At 40.4% G+C, this 20,717-nt stretch overlaps 1 long non-coding RNA gene across 2 annotated transcripts in view; it reads left to right on the top strand.

The window, feature by feature from the left end:
• The window catches only part of LOC109910449, a 183,817-nt gene that overhangs the window by 143,235 nt on the left and 19,865 nt on the right, over nt 1-20,717 (top strand). For both annotated transcript variants that reach the window (XR_007265066.1, XR_007265067.1), the window contains one exon: nt 20,446-20,566. This is a non-coding gene — a long non-coding RNA (uncharacterized LOC109910449). The remainder of the gene's footprint in view (nt 1-20,445; nt 20,567-20,717) is intronic.

The raw sequence follows: 20,717 nt of genomic DNA on the forward strand, positions 1-20,717 counted from the left end.
GGAATGAGAATCAGATTGCAACAGAATCTGCGTGCCAAACTAAAACAGGACCACCCTGAGTAGTGGATGCCACAAGTAGAACACAGAATGAAAAATGCACTGCCTGTGGCCACAAATGAAGTACAAAAATTTTCGCTGTCAAATAGCTTTGTGCATCCCCTGAAGGGACAAAGAAAACACATTGTTTGCATGAAAACTCAAGGTAGTATTTTTGCCATAGAAATAGGTTTATGTCTAAAATGTACCTGAACTACCCTGGATCAGCTATTACATTTTCCTGAATAATTTGGGCCACCTTCAGTTTGATTGTCTTCCAAAGTATTTCCTCATCCTGATCCGATCTGTCAAAAAACATTGGAGGCATCTTGAAGTACGTAACTAGATTTGAAATTGTTATGGCTTGGTATGTTGTTGGTGTTCAGCTTTGGGTTTTACACAGCTTTAATTTGTGAGAATTGTGAGAGATACAAGTGGTAGAGGCTGGATCTTTATTCTTCCATTTCAGTAATGCTTACACAAGCAGCTTTATCTCATACGGTTTAATCAAGGTTCCTGCAGTTCATTCCCTTTACAGTTATCAAGGTGGAAGAAATACAGATTATTCTTCAGGCAACATTATCAATAAACTGAACAATGCTCCTCATGATTTGTTAATTTCGACTTTTAATTAGTGACAATTACAATTTTATAATCTAATTTTATTCTGTACTTCAAAGACTCTCTACCACTGTTATCCTGGGCATACTGGTGTTCTAGTATTTAGATTTCATGAGAGGGCTGCACAGAATTCATAGGAAGAAAGTGTTCCCACTTGTAAACAGTTTGAGAACCAGAGGGCTCAGTTTCAAAATCTTTTGTAAAAGAAGTAAATATGAAATGAGAATTTATTTTTTCACACAGTTGAGTAGTTAGGGCGTGGAATGCAATGTCTGGAGTTGTGATTGAGGCAGATTCAATCGGGGTAATCAAGAGGGCATGAGATGTTTATTTAAATGGAAACATTGTGCAGGATTATGGGGAAAAGGCAGGAGTTTGGCACCAAGTTAACATGCTGAGGAAGCTGATGCAGTCATGATGGGCTGAATGGCGTAATTCTACACTGTAACAATGCTGTGACTCTCTGATTCTTCTTTTCTCACTTTTTGCCAGTCCTGTCCATTGTGCACTTTTCACCAATTATGAACGCACTTCTGGGTCTTGAATAGGAAGTGCAAGGTTAACAAGGGCAGCCCTAAGTGATGTTTTTCTTTCTTTTGCCCCTTTATGGAAATGCATTGCCTTGGTCTGGAACCTCCCCCTGAATAAGATGATTAAGATGAAAAATCTTCCAGAAGGCCCAAATCTACATTGGGCAGCTCCATCTTCATTCAGAAAGAGCAGAAATAACAGCACCAGACTGTGCCAATTATGATCACAGCATTTGTACTAAACACATTTCATTAGGAGTGCTGAGGTAGTAAGTAATTGATTACATGCGTGGGTAGCTTTAATTATGAGTTACTGTAAGGTATGTTTATTACAAAGAACCGAAATCAATATTGCCCAGACACACAGTTGATGTGCAAGATGTCGGTGTGACAGAGATGGTGCAGGATGTTGAAATTGGATTGTCAAACCAGAAAGACTTCCTCAACAGAATTTAAGCAAAGTTATGTGGCCATAAAGATTTTGAATCCAATATGAAGTATTCTTGCTGATATCGTGTGATGTTTCTAGTGTGCTTGATGCATGTGTAGAGATATTTCTGCAGGGTAAAGACAATTACAAGTGTATTGCTGTTAGTTGCCCTGAAAGGGGTGAACTATGGCAAATTACTTAGAAGCAAAATAATGGGTTCAAAGGACAAAAGTGATCTTTAATGAGGCTTGGAGCAATGAATGAGCTACGTTGTCCACTGGTATGCTGTTAAATGGAGCCTTGAAATATGGTAAAATGATTCAATTGCTTCATTCAGAACCATGAAGAGCAAACTAGATGAGGGGATCAAGGCAGTGCCAGGAATCAAGGGACATATAAGACCAATCTATCCCAGTATCCAGTACAGGACTGATCATTACACTGACAACATGAAGAAAGAACATTTCAATAAGAAGGCAAAGGAAGAGTGCATGTGATCTGTCTCTATTGGTTTCCCATAAAACTAATTTCATTTGGCCTTAAAAGTGTTTTCAACAGACTGAAATCCTACTAAGTGAACTAAGAGTAGTTAGAGTCTCAGTAATGTAAATCAAGTATATTTGTGGCTGACTTTGTCCAAAGCAGGAAGGAAAGAGGAGGTCATTGTAACTGACCTCAGCCCCAGACTGCGACAAGCAAAATCCATTTAGCTACCCTGGTCCCTTCTTGCATTTCAGTGACACTTCCCACCATTCATTCCCTAATCCCAAACTGGGAAAATGTGGATATTTGCATGTTGAGAGAGAACAGAATTAGGCTTAGGTGTGTTGCCTGCTATGGTCAAATTGCCTGGTAACATTCAGCGCAGTGAATGACTTGTGGGACAATTGTAGCTGAAATCACCATCTAATGGAAAAGAAGAGATGCAAAGGAAAGAATATTTGAAATGGTAATGGGTAAGTAAATGAGGATTATTAATAATTATATATGTTTTACAAATGAATTGATTATTAAGCCATCATGTTGACCATGCAGAGTTTGATGCAGTTCATTTTAGCTGGGTTCCTTTACAATAGTAACTTAATGAAAATATCCCCTTTAATTGCTGTTTGTTGAGTGAATTGTAGATGAAGGCCTCTGCTAGTGCAGTCTTTAAAAACCATGTCAAGGTATTTTTCACTTAAGAGCCAAAGCAGTTCATCTGTCATCTGGAGTTAAATTGCTGTAACTCTGCAGTCTGTTTTGACACTGATTAAGTTTCTCTCACAGAACGATTGAATAGCAGAGCACAAACATGATGACCAAATGCTTGTCTGGGGCCTCTTGTAATTTACTGTTCCAGACTGCACTTTAAAATCTGGTGGTGTAATGAGACCTTAAAAATAGCTGGATAGGTAATACCAAGCATTCAAAGGTACTCTGTCACTTATGACCCATAACTCTCTTTTTGCTAAAATGGCACTGCATTTTTTGCAATAATGCTTAAAATCTTTGATAGAAGAAATGCACCAGGATGAAACAAAATTTATTAATATGAGTGTCTGCACCAAAGCAATCACCAAAGGTAATTTTGATTTTTGACTAAGTTTTGAATAGGTTCCGGCATTCTGAGGTGAACTAATATTCTACCAATGACTTTTGGGTTGGTAAAGATGACAGCAATCTAAGCTGAGAAACATTTCTGTTACCAATCAAAAATAGTTATAGATTTTAAATTCATGTAAACATTTAAATAAAATAGGTCTGTCCTGTTTATGTTAAGATTCATCTTGTGTTTATATGACACTCTCTTCCTTGCTTCTTTTTGTCTGAACTTTGCTTGTTACTGGTGGAGGATTTTCCTCCCTTCATTCTTTCCCGAGCTATCTGTCTCCACGGGCAAGAGATTTTTCCTGTGGACAGGTAAGTAAGGGAGAGGTCTCTCCAAATTTGGTCAAGTTTTAAACATAAACTGGCCTTTGCAGATGGTGGTACTTGCACAGCAGGGCGGCCTGCAGCCCCTATTGGTTGGAAGGCCTTGCCACCTCCCCAATCACTGCCTCTGGGAAATGGACCAGGGTGTATGATACAGTTGGGAAACAAGGACGCTGGCTAGAAATGCTATTTCTTTTTTGTTAAAGAATCCCTACAGTGTGGAAGCAGGCCATTTGCTCCTTCGTTCCACACTGACCCTCCACAGTGCATCTCACCCAGAGCCATTCCCCTACCCCATACCTGCCCCTGCATTTTCCACGGCTAATTGACCCAGTCTGCATATCCCTGGATGCAATGGCGCAATTTAGCATGGCCAGTCCACCTAACCTGCACATCTTTGGACTGTGGGAAGAAACCAGAACACCTGGAGGAAAGGCACGCAGACACAAGGAGAACATGTAGACTCCAAACAGGTAGTTGTCCGAGCCTGGAATCGAACCTGGGTCCCTGGCACTGTGGGGCAGCAGTGCTAACCACTGATCCACTATGCTGTCTCCAAGCATGTGTGCTTCCATGCCTGCCTTTGCAGGGCTTGAACATCCTGCCCCTTATGTCTGAAGTCTTGTTATGAAGAGAGACTTGAAATATAGGGATGACTCCAATTTCCCACTCCAGCAAAAAAAGACTAAAAGGGAAGTTATTTGAGATTTTAAAGCAGGAGACTTTTAATGCAATCTGGCACGCATTGACATATTGTCAAAATACATAAGTGTGTTGAGTGCATACATGTGAATGGACAGTGACCATTTTGTGATCCGTGACTGATATTCCTTGTATTCATTAAAATTTGCAAACCTTCTGTTTTTTTTTGATCTGAGGCACTGTTTCCTTCTAGATTCCTGTGTTAATGCAGATAAATACTAGCTCTTTAAATTTGTCCATAAAAAGCTTAATGTGGCTGTAAGCACACAGGCAAGACAGGCTGAAACCAGATCTTTATCTGAAAAGTGCAGTTAACTTTTGGCTAGCAGGAGAGAAAATAATTTGATGTAGGCTCATGCCACCGATGTAAAGTCACATCCATTGTTAAAGAGGCCCTGCCTTCGGGTTGGTTTGCTTAATGAACTGCTTTTTTTACATTTGGGAAAGGAATTGAACCAGAAGGAAGCCTGCAGTCATTTTTTTTTGTCAAAAGGATCTCCTAAGTGATATGTCTTAACCTTTGTAACAAAATGAACAACAGTTTGCTAAACATGCTTTCAAAGACCTGGTGCCATTTGAAAGCAGAGTCTTGGCGCCCCAGTCCTATTTATAAATGAAATCACTTTGCAGCCTTACAATCAATTTTGACAGGCTGTTGAGTTTTTAGCATGATTTTCTTTAAACAATGAGTGCCATGTAATTGCAAAAGGCATTTTGTCAACGTGGGTGTAGGATCAGTGCTGGAGGATTGTACTGGGGAGGGAAGATGAAGTAACATTAACAAAATCACTAAAACATATTGAGTCAATAGTGGTCTATCTACAAGATGAGCAGACCCCCGGCCTCGAGGTGAAGGCCAGCAAGGACTCCCTGCTTTAGAAGGACTATACTGCTGACCTTTAACCTTTATTTCTTAATTTTTCTAAATTGTACCTAAGATTTTGTACCAGGTAACTTTGTACCTAAGATGGCACTGGAAATAGTGAAAAGTACACTTTTCTCTGTACTCATGTATCCCTATGCTTGAGTACATGTGACAATAAACCTAATTCTAACTCTAATTCTAATCTATTATCTATGGTTCTGAATAACTCTGCCTGCTAAACTGTCCTCCATACTGAGCTTTCACTGCTTAAAGAAAGATATATTTTAGGAGGAGAAATGAAAACGGAAGTGCACATGGGAAAGTAAACAATAATATTATTAATTTACATCTGCCCTCTGCATACTGCCTTTCCATACAAGCAGAATTCTGCACCATAAATGTAGATGCTTTATGTAAACTGGCTATTTGCAATGATTATATATAAATAGATAGAAATGACATTTCTCTGTCCAGAATTGCATATGCCATTTTTCAAACCAGTGTAATTGCTGCCGAATTTACTTTCCTTTAATTATAAATACTGTCTTTTTATTCCTAGGGGGCAGGGTTAGGCCAGGAAGAGTTGTGGTCAGTAGGCCTAAGGGATCGCAGTAGGGAAAGAGTTGTGATGGCTTGCAAGGGCTTACTTACAACCAACATACTGATGAGTGGGAAATAATTTAACATATTTATGCTGATTTATTCCCCTTTTATGTTCCTGAAGTGATTTTGACAATATCTATTCCTATTGTTGCTGATTGTTCTGTTTACAACGCACAAGATTATGCTTAATTAAATCACTCAGACATTACTGTTGTCATTCCTTTGGGACTGTCTTTAACGAGGGGAGGAGATTTGTGTCGGCCAATAATTGCAAAAGCACATACTCAGGCAAGAATCATAGAATCCCTACAGTGTGGAAACAGGCCCTTCAACCCAACAAGTCCACACCGACCCTCAGAGCATCCCACCCAGACCCATCCCCCTATAACCCACCTAATTTACACATCCCTGAACACTTGGAGGCAATTTAGCATGGCCAATCCACCTAGCGTGCACATCTTTGGCCTGCCTGCAAGGCTGAACACTGACTGACACACGGTCAAAACCAAAATGGTGGCCCTGAGGGATGTGCTTCTCCTTGTGGTGTTTTACTTTATCAGTGCTGGTGAGAGCTCTTCCATTGAACTTCCTTCTCCTTCATTGATCTTCATCCACCATCCCCAGCCATCCCAGTACTTTTGCTTTTGGGCTATTGATGCTAACTCTGTAAGGCAAAGAGGAGTCATAGACCAGTTCCCACATCTGGTTCATCCTATACTTTTGGATCTGAATTGCTTAAGGCTTCAGAGAGCTGAAAATTTGCTTCTGCCAGCTGTGAAGTGAAATATGATTGCAGAGGTTTGTTTTAGTCAGATTCATAAACAAATTTAGTAAATAATTCATTCACTTAGAACATTTATATCTGAAATGAACATTTTGTAGTTATTCCACACATACTGTTTATACATTACAATGCACCTTTCCTACATTGAACAGAGCATGCAACACAGAACTAGGCCATTCGGCCCAAACAGTGAATATGTGTTGATGCTCCATTTGAGCTTCTTCCCAACCTTCCTCATCTAATGATCAGCGTAATCCTCTATTGCCTTCTCCCTCATATGATTATTAAGCATTCCTTAAAAGTTTCTATGCTGCTTGCCTCAATTACACTCTGTGGTAGTATCATATCTGTAGCAGCTGCAATGAGGAATGAGGATATTCTGTGGTTGTGAATGACAGCACACAAATGCAAGTTCTTGTGAATGGACATGTTCCTCTCCTCTTCACAGTTGTACTTTACCTTGTAGATGGCTGATTGGGTGCTGGCTCAGCAATCATTACTTTGAACCAAGAGTTCATGATTAGGAATATTTTGGGATGATTTCCAACTCCATTGGGAGATGAAAATGGGGTTAGGAAAGAAAAACAACAAGGTCTATCTGTCTTTCATGTTGCAAATAAATAAGTATTTTTTTACAACATATTGGGCACTTGAAGGACCTCACATTTTTTGAGGAGAACCTTTTTTTTCTGTATGAAGTGTTTTGTTTTATATGACAGCTCTATTAAATAGTTATTAAATTTCCAAGAAATCCTGATGTCTGCCTGTTGCGAATATTGAGTGAGTAACTATATAGGAACATGGGACATGGGATGACATGGGAAAATGAGAACAGCATGGAAGATCCATGCAAGTATGAGAGGACATAGAGTGCGGACATTGTAATATTAAGCAGAATTGGGTGGATGGCAATATGACAGTGCATGAAAGTGGCATGCGGTATCATGGGAATATAAGATAGCATGGTATATGAGGGGAAGAAGAATATGTATGAGAAGTCATGAGATGTATGAGAGAGCATAGGGGTGACATGGGCCTATGAGGGAGCATAGGGTGTATGGGATGTGTCAGAGGAGCATAGGGTGTCATGGAGGTATGATTGAGCATGGTCAAGCCATAAGGGTTGAGAGGATGAGGAGGAAAATGGGGGGTATGAAGGAAATTGGGGGCATGAGCAGGGTAGAGGGTGATGGCCTGAGGATATGAGAGGAATGGAAATATGAAAAAGCAATGGTACCTGAGGGGGTATGTGAAACTACATGTCTGTACATGTTTATTGTGTATGGATTCCTCGTGGAAACCAGTTATTGACTGTCCCTTTGCTTTCCCAGTAGAATAATTATTAAGAGAGAAGGAAAATTAGAAAAAAAGTGAGCTGTGCAATCTCAACGTGGGCAAATAAGTTTTCACTACACAGGGTTGTAAGAAAACCTTTTCTCATTAACCAAGAGTGATATTTGACTTTGAAACTCTTGTGTATGCTAATGAAACAACACTTTCAGTCTGTATTCTTGGTTTGATTTTGAAGATTTGAAACGGAAGCTTGAAAACAATTATCAGAAGTTGCTGGCACCAAGACTACTTTCAAAATGACAAGTTTACTTATTGAAGTAAACCTTGTCCTTTTTCTTATCTTCAAGCATTAAATTAAGATTGTGAAGGCACATTTGAAGCAGAAAATCATCTTGTACAGTCCCAGAAAGTTGCTTGAATTTAATGAAACATGCCTTTGTTCTCCATTCATTGTTGTTGCAATTGTATAGAAAAAGCACGGCAAGAAAATCAAGCAGTTTTACTATTATTGATGCTCTTAGATGAAGCAGACAAGGAGCAGGCAACTCATTTCATTTTTGTCTCCGCTGAGAGAAATTATGCTTTGTGGAAGGTAATTTAGTAATTTAATGAAATTCTGAAGGTCTACTTGTCCGTCTTCATTTGTAGTTGTTTATGCATAAGGTCATAGCCTGTTCTCAGTGTGCTTTTTTTATTGAGCAGAACTAATTGCTTTGCTTATATTCAGTGGAGGTATCATTTCTTTGGCATCTGAAATTTCTGCCATGGACTAGGAAAGCAGTAGGGGATATTCCCTTTGTAATTGCAGATACTGCAGTTGACAGGCTACTTTCTCAGTCACAAATTCCTCTTTCATTCATTTGGAAAGAAAGAAACTGCCCTATTTTGCCAAAAAATTACATTTCTGTTGAGTTTTGTGGAGGGTTACTCTCCGTGAGTTTTTTTTCATACAATCGCCCTGAACTTGCCTGATTAATTACTTATGATATCCTTAGGGTGCCCCTCTCATCTGATGCTAGCCTGATTCTCCCACTCACTATAGCCAGAGTAATTTACCACTGCTTGCGAGATCCCAGAATATACTGACGTTCCTGGCACTGGCACAATACTTAGAATGCTGTTGCCACACCCAGTTGAGCATTGTTGGGTCTGGAGCTGCCCTGCCCAGTTCCAGTTATTTGCCCCAGGGCATGGCTGAGAAGGGGAAAATGACACCCCACGTTGCGTAGGAGCCTGGAGATCCTGATGGATGGGCTTGTACAGAGGAGGCCCATCCTCTTCCCAGAGGATTGTCAGAGGAGGCCACTGAGGTTATTGCAGTCCCACTATCAGGAGAAATGCTCAGCAATGAAGGAAGAAGGTCAGTTTCCTTCACCAGGGTAAGTGGCACCATCTCCCCTCTGCTACCTTACAATCATATTATCCCTGCCATTGCATCCACATTGCATTGCAAGATGGGGACATGATGGCCTAGTGGTATTATTGCTGGACTGTTAATCCAGAGACCCAGATAATGTCCTGGGGACCTGGGTTCAAATCCCACCATGGCAGATGGTGGAATTTGGACTCAATAAATATCTGGTTTAAGACTCTAATGATGGCCATGAATCCATTGTCGATTGTCGGGAAAAGCCCATTTGGTTCATTAATGTCCTTTAGGAAAGGAAACTGCCATCTTTACCTGGTCTGGCCTGCATGTGACTCCAGGCCCACAGCAATGTGGTTGATTCTTAACCGCCCTCTGGGCAATTAGGGATGGGCAATAAATGCTGCCTAGCCAACGACACCCTCATCCCGTGAATGAATAAAGAAAAAAAGACTCCCAACAAGACACATGCATTATAACTAGGTCCAACAGTCTCAAACACTGCACTGACCTGTACATTGTGCAATTGGCGTTCAATTCCAATGCCAAAGTGACAGGGAGATGAGAGACCATGAATTCATATCCATTTACCCCTTCATCCAAAGGAGATAGGGCAGTGCCAGCCGGTACCCAGCCTAGGAGGAACCACATGTCAACAACTCATTCTCCTGCATGACCCATTTCCATAATGTTGTATTGTCTACCCCCTTTATATATCACATTCACCATCCCCCCAACGATTGTAATCCCCTCTGCATCCCAGCATCTGGTCTCCAATCCCTACAAGTAAATTCCCCAGCCTTCCTCCTATAGCAGTAGCTTCTGATAATCTCTCCTTATCTTTTCATGGATGGGTCCTCTGGATTGACAATGGCCAACCCACTTGAACAATGTAGTGGGACAATCCTGAATGATGAGTGGTCAGGTCCCTGGCTGACATTTGGACAGCTCCCCGACCTACTTCCTGTGACTCCCCAGTTGGAGACATGGCTGTTTGCTTGCAGCACGTGTGGTGTGTTTGCTGGATATGTGGCTAGCTCATGATGGAGGTGACTGATGTAGCACTATTGCTGTACAGCAACACGTCTCCCCTCTTGACTTATGACTGCTAGCAACCATGACAAGCTGCTGGCTTTTTCCCTGTTGTAAAAGTCAAGACAAAAGTGGTGTGAGTCCTTAAATTGTAACTAAGGGGGATAAGCGCTAAAAGGTAAGGTAAGGAAGAAATGCTGTGAATATCCAGATAAGTGCTAAGTGAGTGACTGCTAAGAGAGCAATCTGGTAGCCATCCAGTGGCATTTTGTTCAGTCTGAGCTGGGTACCTGTCCCTGCTGCAGCATTGCAATGATAGGTGATGGAGTGATCCCAAGTGCAACGTGGCACTGCAGGGGTGGACTGTAGATGGATTGGAGCTGTTTCCATGATGATAGCATGTGTTGAATGCCATTGTCCATGGACATGGGTTGCCTGCAGTCACTGCCTCTACACCATACCCTGAGATATTGGTGCCAGGAGTCCAAGACGGAGGCCCAGAGGAGCAAACTTGAGCTGGAGTCACCAGGTACTCACTCTGACTCCATGTCAGGAATTTGTGGCACCTAGTTTCTATCTGATGGGTGGCAATGTAGGAGAGTGAACATTAACGAGGTGAGATTAAGTAATAATGAAGGGGATAATGAATGATTAGCCATGCTAATCGCCCTCTCACTGCTCACTAGCTAACATTGTCTTGATGACTGGAATTTAGTTGGTAAGTGGGACTTGCTGCTTTCGATATTGCAAAAGCCTTCACTCAAATTTGCACTAGATTCTCCCAAATTTCTCGCCATTTCCCAGCTCTTTGAGGGCCTGGGAAAATTCTGCCAAATGTCATTTACAAATCCAGTGGAAAACTCAGGAGAGGCATTTTTCCCAAAAGGGTGGTTAAAGCATGGAATGGATATAACAGAATAGTTAAGGTGAATAGCGCAGATGCATTCAAGCTGAAAACTAGATAAATGTCTTAGGAAGAAAGGAATAGAAGGACATGCCAATCAAATGTGATAAAGTGAGGTTGGATGTGAAGCATTACAGGTGGAAAGATATCTTAGGCTGATGGTCTATACCTGTACATAACATTCGACATAACTCACTGCAAACCCGCCAGACCTCAATCCAAATCTGCACTGGTCTGTTTTGGAAACAGTTCAGCACAAATCTATTCCTGTAGTTTCCCTAGGCCTGTGCATTTTGTCTATTTATTGAACTTTAGAAGGAAGAAAAGCATAAGTATGTATATTGGTTCCTGACTTTTTTTTTGGAATTCAATGAGTTCTGTAATAGATTTTCTTCTTAGTTGTTTTCAGGATGTGAAAACTACTGATAAGTCTGCATTTCTTGCACTCCCCTAGTTGCCTTGACTCGGCTTTGTGGTACTGGCGGTCCTGGTGAATGGGATTTCCCCTTGAACTGCTGCAGTCCTTGTGGTGATGATGCACTCATACTGATATTCGGTAGGACACTGTGTAGTATTGGCAGAGTGACAATGAAGGAACGGTGATATGTATCCATGTCAGGATGGTGTGTAAATTGAAAGGTATTTTGGCAAATATAGTTCTCCTGTGGCATATATTTTCTGTCTACCTTTTTGAATCCAGAGCATGAATCTCAGTGTCAAGGCCAACTCTGTTACTGGAATGAAGAAGAGAGACTTCCTGGACGAGGAGGAAATCTCACTTTATTTCCAAGTCAGTTCAAGTTGTAAATCCTTATAATCAGTGGGAAGCCAGACTTCATTGCAGCTTCATCAAGTCCATAATGGAGATGCTTTTTGATTCTGCCCTTTCCTGCAATGGACTTTGGGGCGGGGGTGTAGGGAGCAGAGGGTTTGTTGGAGAATGGGGTTTGGATAGATTGGTTGTCTGTGATAGGTATTGGCAACTTGCATTGAGTTTACATCGGGGCTGGAGTTGTGATATGTGCTTTGTTCATGAAATGATTTAGTTTAAAATCTGGGTAACTAATGTCTCTCAATCATAATATTTTTATAATAGACTTAGCTTTTAAAAGTCTTATTCAGCCTTGTACAAAACTAGATTGTTGAGTTGTTGCTGTTTATGATGAACCTGTAGATTGAAGAGCTCAGTGAATATCACTTTCCAAGCTGGCACTTGAGAACTGGCCACTTGAAGACCTGAGAACTGTGGAACCCCACTCTATTATTTCACTAAAGAAAAGCTTAGGGCAGACCGGCTATGAAGAAAGAAAGAAAACTTCTCACAAGTCACTAATTGTTATTAATGAGTCATCTGGCTCCAATCCATTTCAATGTTTTCAATGTATTTTCCTTCGAGTGACAAGAAAAGGTATATTGTCTCCTGGTAATAGCAGTTAATCATATCACTGGTATCTTATCCAGTGGCAATCATGTCTCATCATATGCTAATTATCTCTATTTAATGAGTGACACTAGAGTTACGGGAACATTTAAGAAATTTCATTAGGAGGAGGTTAGAACAGGAAATGTCATAGTTGATGAATCTGTTCAGGTTTATGATACTATGCCTGTTTGTACAGTGAATAAAGCTTCCAAGAGGTAATCCTGTAACGATAAGAGTTCCAATCTCTATGCATTAATTAGACATTGAGATTAATTTGGTTCTATGCAGTTCCCAGTTGCATTGTCTGATTAGAAGCTTCAATTGTTCATGTCCTCCGTGACCTCCTTGGAATCTGTTAAGTTTGAAACTTGGTCATTAGCTGAACAGTAATCAGTCATGTAAGTATCCAGACAGGATGTGCACGTCAGTTAAGCAGACAAAATTAGGCCATGCCAAACATTTATCATTAAAGGGCAGATAGCCTGCCAGCTTCAACAGTCCTGCATTAAACTCTCAGCTAGGAGACCGCAAGCTGAATGTAGGCCTTGACTGACATTAATATTTATGTTGTACAAGCAAGGGTTTTGGCAGCCCCTGCTGCTGGGAAGATCAAATGAAGGAAAGACAACGAGAGCTGGTGAGGAGCATATATATACTATGAATCTGTTGGGCCAAAGAGCTTTTGCTGTGCTATAAACGCAGTGTAATACTGTGCTTTTGTGGCCTTAATAATTAAGGCTATCAATGGATAACAACTTCTGACGTCCTTGTAGAGAAAACCGCACATTGCTATCAAAGCTACCCTGCTGATCTCTAGGGTGTGCCTTGAAATGCGAAGGTGCACCGTTCCAGTCCTTGTGAATAGATTCCTTAGTGTAATGATAGAACTAGCTGTTCCCATCCACTGGATCTGCGCTCAAGATTTCTGAAAAAATAGTTAGGGCCAGTGTATTTAGGAGTCAGTGAGTTTTTAAGGCATGCTAAGTGATAATTGCTATCAAACTTTTTAGCCATTGAAAAATTATCAATGTGGAGTTTCACTCCCTCAGAAGAAAATGGGTGCTGTAGATTTCAGAAGTTGTTAGTAAGAGTACAGAGTATGTGGCAGGAGATGAAGCCAATTTTTTCTGATGAAGGGTCTAGGCCCGAAACGTCAGCCTTCCTGCTCCTCTGATGCTGCTTGGCCTGCTGTGTTCATCCAGCTCTACACCTTGTTATCTCAGATTCTCCAGCATCTGCAGTTCCTAATATCTCAACTTCAAACTTCTCATGTTACAAATTACAGCTCATCCAGCTTTAATACCAGAGAAATTAGATTTTGGGAAAGGGGGATGAAAGGTAAAGCTGGCTTTCAACTGCATGCATGCCGAATCTGACAGATATCTGTCTTGTCACACAACTATTAGATGAGGTAAGGGTTCTGAAGGGGTTAGTACTTCATATGGGCAGCATGGTGGCTTAGTGGTTAGCACTGCTGCCTCACAGTACCAGGGACCCGGGTTTGATTCCACCCTCAGGCGAATGTGTGGAGTTTGCACATTCTCCCAGTGTCTGCGTGGATTTCTTCCGGGTGCTTCGGTTTCCTCCCACAGTCCAAAGATGTGCAGGTTAGGTGAATTGGTGTGCTAAATTGCCCATAGTGTTCAGGGATGTGTAGATTAGGGGGATGAGTCTGGCTGGAATGCTCTGAGGTTCGGTGTGGATTTGTTGGGCCAAAGGGCCTGTTTGCAGGGATTCTATGGTATTACATTTCAATCATTCTACTGATGACACCCAGTCTGTGGGTGGAGTCATGGAATTTGACTCTAGCTTTCAGAGGGAGCAGATGTATCTGTGCCAGCTCCTTAAGGTCCTAGTAATTATGTCTGACCAATAGAATTGTACTTGTTTCTATCATGCAATGAACCATCTTGTTATCTAAAACTAGACATTCTATCTTTTGTAGATACTCTATAGAGGTGTATCCTCTAGCACTAATCACTGAGATAAAGCAAATGAGGATTAGTGGCAGTGGCCTAACCTTGCAGAACTACATACAGGTAGAGGTGGTGAATAACACAAAGTATTAGGAGTGGTCATCTGCGAAAGTGCCACAGTATCCAGATAATGAGGATGAGGTTTTATGTGATTGGATTAATGGTCATTTAAGGCCTCAGCCCATTGTCATTAGTGTGTCACCCACATCAGGGTGAGGCTCACATCATGCAGGAAGCCTGAAAGCTTTACTTTGTTTTGAATTCATTTGTGGGATGTGAGCATTGCTAACTGGCCAGCATTTATTGCCCATCCCTAGTTGCCTTTGAGAAGGTGGAGGTGAGTTGCTTCTTGAACCACTGCAGGCCATATGCTGTAGGTAGACTACAACACCAGTAGGGAGGGAGTTCAAGGATTTTGACTCAGCGACAGTGAAAGAACGGTGATATATTTCCATATCAGGATGCTCAGTGGTTTAGGGGGAACTTGCAAGTGATTGTGCTCTCATGTATCTGCTACCCTTGACAATCTGGATGGAAGTGGTTGTGGGTTTGGAAGGTGCTGTCTAAAGATTTTTAATTGCCTCTGCATGGGTTGGACACAGTGAGCGGGAGAGGGAATTCTCCTTTGTGGGTCCTCTTTATTCAACGGACATATGCTTCTCATCAGAACTTCACTTGCCCCTCAATCCTCCCTCTAGTGCTCTGGAACCTGGCTCCCCATGTCTTGCACAAAGACTCCTGAGCCCAGAATCACCTGGCTTCCCCGGTGTAATAGGATTGCCTGTAAACCCATCAGTGGCCACTGCAGCCAGCAGGTACTGCTGGGACTATAGAGCTGCTGGTCATCTGATTAGCAGTCATCAGTCAGGTTGGACAACCTTTTAAGGTAGAGGTGGAAAACGTGCCGACTGCAATTATTGCAGCTCTGGTTCACAGACAGTCTCCTTCTCCCCACCACAACAAGTTAGTAAGGGGTGACAGGGACCAGGGCATCCTGTAAATTTCAGGTTCAACCTGATCAGAATTGTCCATTTGCTACTTTTTGCAAAGGCCCTTGCTATGATTCTTTTCATTTAACTGCTATCTTCAGCAATCTCTACAGCCTCTCCATTTAACATTGCAAAAATTCCTACACCATATATAAATTCCTAAACTACCTTGCTTGTTCACTTTGTAACTTGTTTCTGTCCTGTCTGTTTCTTTCATATTGCCCAGCTAATTTAGAAATTCCTGTCCTCTGTGTTGCTTTAATGTTCTAACAAAAGACACTTAATATTTCCATTAAAATTAAATTACTTACTCTAATTTCATCTTCCAGCCTGTTACTGCTTGATCAGTAATTGGTGGAACCTCATGATTTTGGTTCAAACGCAAAGTGGCTGATCCCCAGCAAAAACCCTTCAAACAAGTAAAGCAGATAATCAGCAGAATAGCTGTTCAATCTAACTTGGAATCTCACCAACTTCAATGAGTCAACAGTCAAGATGAAGAAACTTCACAAGCTAAACCACGAGATGGTTTGCAATTACTGTTATGACCCGGCTAAGGTTTTAACCATCGCACATACAAATGACCAAATTGAAATTATGGTCAAAGTTTCAAGTTTTTCTGCCGACCTAATGGCTCCAAGTTTCGTAAGTTTGAATTTCTGCCCTGTTGTAGACCTCAGGCAATTGTAGGTTTGTGCCAACACCATTTCTCAGGGACTGGGAGTGATACTTACAATGCATTGACAAACATTGTCCTTGAAGTATTCTATACAGATACTTTGACCAGTTTATTGCTCATAAAACACATTTATCCAGGTGCTCTTGCCGTATAAGACTCAGTTAATGAAACACTCGCAAGTTATAGAAATAATTCTTACACAACAAAATAAGTTAACTTCTTCTCAAACTAGGCTGACTGCCTGAAAAACACATATACTACCTGCTCTGGTGAACTCGATTGGGCTGCTGGATTGAATTCACTGAACACCATCAACAGGGCCTGGCATGAAGGTGGGTCTCACATGGAGCCTTCACTGGCCAAGTCTTCACTGAGTGAATGGCTACCAGGTGTCCCTTCTTATCCCCCGATTCTGAGCCCTTCTAGAATGTTTTCTAGCTTCAGCCATTGGGGTTACTGGGTAGGGGTTACAGGACCTGAAGGGGTTCAGCCAGGTCATCCTAGCTATACCCAACCCCTTTCCAAGATATGATTAATCCATGGTACTAAGGAGTCTGTCCAAAATGGGGGAAATCACAAGCATAATGTTCTGGCTGAGTACCTGTTAATGAATTTTGGATCACAATGATTCTCCCATTGTTGAGATTGAGCACCTCTGTTCAGTATTCAAGACAAGTCTGGACTGGACATTGTTGGCTTTTGATTTGTCATAACCTTGGCTTCTTTACATTCCATCAGGCCTTGCTTGTAGAAACTGTTTAGTCAATTTTATGTTGGGCCTAGTGGCTTAGGCCAGTGGCCAAAGGTATAACTTTAAAAACTGATTTTCAGCTGTTTCAATGCAGAACATGGAAAAAACCATCTTATGGGGAAAATCCATTTAGCTTCTGTTTGGATTTTGACTCGTGTTGCACAAACAGATGAATAGTACAGACAGTACCTGTAGTGATAGGTACAATTGCTCCAAAGGCTGGGTTGTCACATTCTCCCTGTAAACATGATAGCTTTTTTTTTCCCAATATAAATGGATGAAAATCACTGAGCTCTCAGGTCCACAATTTATTAGTCTAGGAATTTTGAAGCAGAACGCGTTCCACAAATGTTTACAGGAACATTGGAACATAGTACTCACAAGCAGGAGCAGGCTATTTGGCCCTTCAAGCTGGTTCTAACATTCCATAAGATCATGTTTGATTAGATTATGATCTTAACTCCACTCTCCTGTCTGCCTCCGTAATTTGTGACTCCCTTGTTCATCAAAGATCTATTCAACACTGCTTGAAAATATTCAGTGACCTTCCCTCACTCCTTTCAAGGGAAGGGAATTCCACATATTAATCCACCTATGAGAGAAAATCATTTAACTTCATATATTTGCCAAAAGGGTGTCCTATTATTCTTAAAGTGCATTCCTTAGTGTTTGTCTTCTCCACATGAGGAACCATTCTTCCCATATTCATCACATTAAATCCACTCAGGGACTTGTTAGTTTCAATAAGATCAGCTCTCAATCTTCTAAACTTCAAAGATAAGCTCTATAACTAAGGAATGAATCATGTGAATCTTTTTTGAACTGTTTCTAATGCAATTTTATCTGTTTTCACATTAGATCAAAACTATATATAGCACTCCAGATTTGATCTCTCCCAAGCCCAGTATGACTGCAGTAAACTTTCCTAAATTTATATTCCATTCCCCTTGTAATAAAGACCAGTAGGTGGAAGGATGTTGTGGAATATTATGAGCATAGAATTGCAAAGAACGTTCAAGCACAGAAACTGACCACATTTGTCCATGTTGGTGTCTATGTTTCATGCAAGCCCCTACTTTTCTTAACCATAGCACCATCATTTCTGTTCTCTCCTCCGTAAAATACATATCTAGCTGCCGTTAAATACATCTATACCTCCTCCTCACCTAATCCCTCTGTTAGTAATTCCACATTCTAACCATTCTCTGGTTAAGAAAACTTCTCCCAAATTCTGTATTGAAGTTATTGATGGCTATATGTTTTTAAAGAACAATGGAAGATTGTGCTTTGTCAGTACAAAAGAACACAAAAGGGCTTACTCAAACTTCTGAATGAGGACTGTTTAGTGACAAATACATCTGTTATAATGGGCAAATCCTCACTGCTGCCACTATCAATGTCTAAATTCTAAATTCAATATCAGTGTCTAAACCATCTGGGATACTTTGGCAAAATTCAAACCTTCTTATTGGTTCTAGTCTAAACTATAGATACCATATGAAAAAGGATGACACAACGTCTTTGCAAAAGGCAGGCTTAAACTTGATGAACAGGAAAGATTTATTAAATTAAATGATATCCTCTTGTGAGACATTGGGCTCAACTTAAGTGCAAGTACATATTACTGTTAGCTACATAGACTTAGCACTAGAACAAGTCAAATCAAACACTGGACACTCTCTAAATACACTGGTACAACTTTGGTCTGGACACTGATTAGCTCCTCTCAGGTACTGTCTTTATTCTCAATAAAGGCAAAATACTATAGATGCTGGAGACCTGAAACAAACACAGGTCACTGGAGAAACTCAGCAGGTCTGGTAGCATCTGTGGAGAGTGAAATAGAGGTAATGTTTCAAATCTGGTATGACTCTTTATTAGAATGGAATAAGATCCCTATTATTCTTAAACTGTGTCTTCTAGTTCTTGTCTTCTCCATAAGAGGAACTATCATCCAGGTATCCGTCCATTAAGTCCCCATGGGAACTTATATTTTGTAATTAGGCAAGCTTTCATTCTTCTCAATTTCAACAGGTATAAGCCTAACTTTTTCAACCTTTCTTCAGAAGATAAGCTGGTCCTAATAAGCAGACGTTTTTTCATGACATCAGTTAACCCTTTTAGATACTAATTGCCTTATATAACCATACCTTTTTATTTGAAATGATATCTACTTTGTTGACTCTGTGTCTTGTAAAAACCATTGACTGTAGATTTTGCTTCTTGAACATGGGCTTTTAGCTGAAGTATTCAGAAATCGAAGCTCTGCTGCACTTTTTTGTACATTTCTGGACAACTGTTTTCCAAGTCATCAGCAAAAGAAAAATTGAACCGGTTGGGTAGAGTGTTTGACAGCTAGAAATGCAATCCACAGCTGTGTTTCTGTTTTCTATTATTAGACACAATTCCAAAGATAGCATTTTAATTTTCGTGGGATTGAGATTTTTCCATTTTTATATGTTACGCACTTTCAAGAGGCACATTGCAAGCTCTCAGTTAATATCAGAACTGCTATTTTGCCCATTTGCTGGAGTGAAGAACTTTCATTAGTATTTAAATTCTTTGAAGTGTGTTCATTGATTTAATGCATATTATTGGTGCTTCTATTTTCATGACAAACTAATTAATTAAGCAGAGAATTTCTTGTGGTATTTTACAACCCCGAGTAACACAGGGATGGAGATAATTATTGGCAGGTCTGACAGTTAAATCTTTCAAAACCAGCAGTAGCAAATTAGGGGGAAAAGAAAGAAATCAACATTTAAGCCGTCTCTTCAGGCAGTATTACTCTGTCAGAAAGCTGTGTAATGGAATACTTTCTTTTCCAATCCTTTCCAGTGCTGTCTCGAAAAGATAGCTATCTATTAAAACTCTTATGTCTGAGCACGCTTCTCATCATTTTCCACCGATATAAATTCTGCATTTATTATAGAAATCACTAAAGTCAACTTCTAATGAAGCCCTTTATCCAGTAAAGAAACTGCAGAATCACCATTGAAATGGGCATATAATTATATTGGGATAAATAATTCTCTTTGATTATAAATTGAAATAATATCTCTGTAAAAATAAGGATACAATAATATAGAACTCACAGCTCAGGCCATTTGGCCCAACTGATCTAAGGTGATATTCCTTCCATTCTACTTTATTGCACCCTGTCTCTCAATCATACTATTTTCTTTTATCACGTAGAAGCCTTCCCAGTAAAAACAATTAAGGGCATTAATGGTATCTACTTCAATCATTCCAAATGGCTATGAATTCCACATCCTCACCTCTCATTTTCTAAAAGGATTCCTTGTACTTTTTTAGTTGATGTTGGCGCCTATCTTGAAATTATGTCCTGTTGTTCTGTTCACCCACAAGCAGAAGCTATTTATCCTCATCAAATCTGATGCACCCGTTCATTATTATAAGGACCTCTGTCAAGTTTCCTCTTAGCTTTATCTTTTCTAAAGGAAAATTTACTGCTTTGTGCATGCATGTTTCTTTGGGAAATTGCTGAGAATCATCTAGTTATAAATCATTTATGTTTATTTTGCAGCCTGTCAGCCTTTGCTTAGTGGTAAAGATCTGACTTGAGTCAGAAAGTGGATTCAGGTTCCACTTTAGAAATCAACCTGACACTTCAGTGCATGAACTGTGGGAGGAATGCTGCCTTTCAGGTGAGACACAAACATTGAAACCCTATCTGTTCTATTTTAATAGCTGTAATAAATGCACAACAGAGCAAGGGAGTTCAGTACTGACTAACCCTTCTGCACTGACTCCTCAGTAAACATTATTAAGAAGCAAAGAACCTGATCAGTCACGTAA

This window comes from Rhincodon typus, chromosome 2, assembly GCF_021869965.1.
Source record: "Rhincodon typus isolate 14 chromosome 2, sRhiTyp1.1, whole genome shotgun sequence".
NCBI lineage: Eukaryota > Metazoa > Chordata > Chondrichthyes > Orectolobiformes > Rhincodontidae > Rhincodon > Rhincodon typus.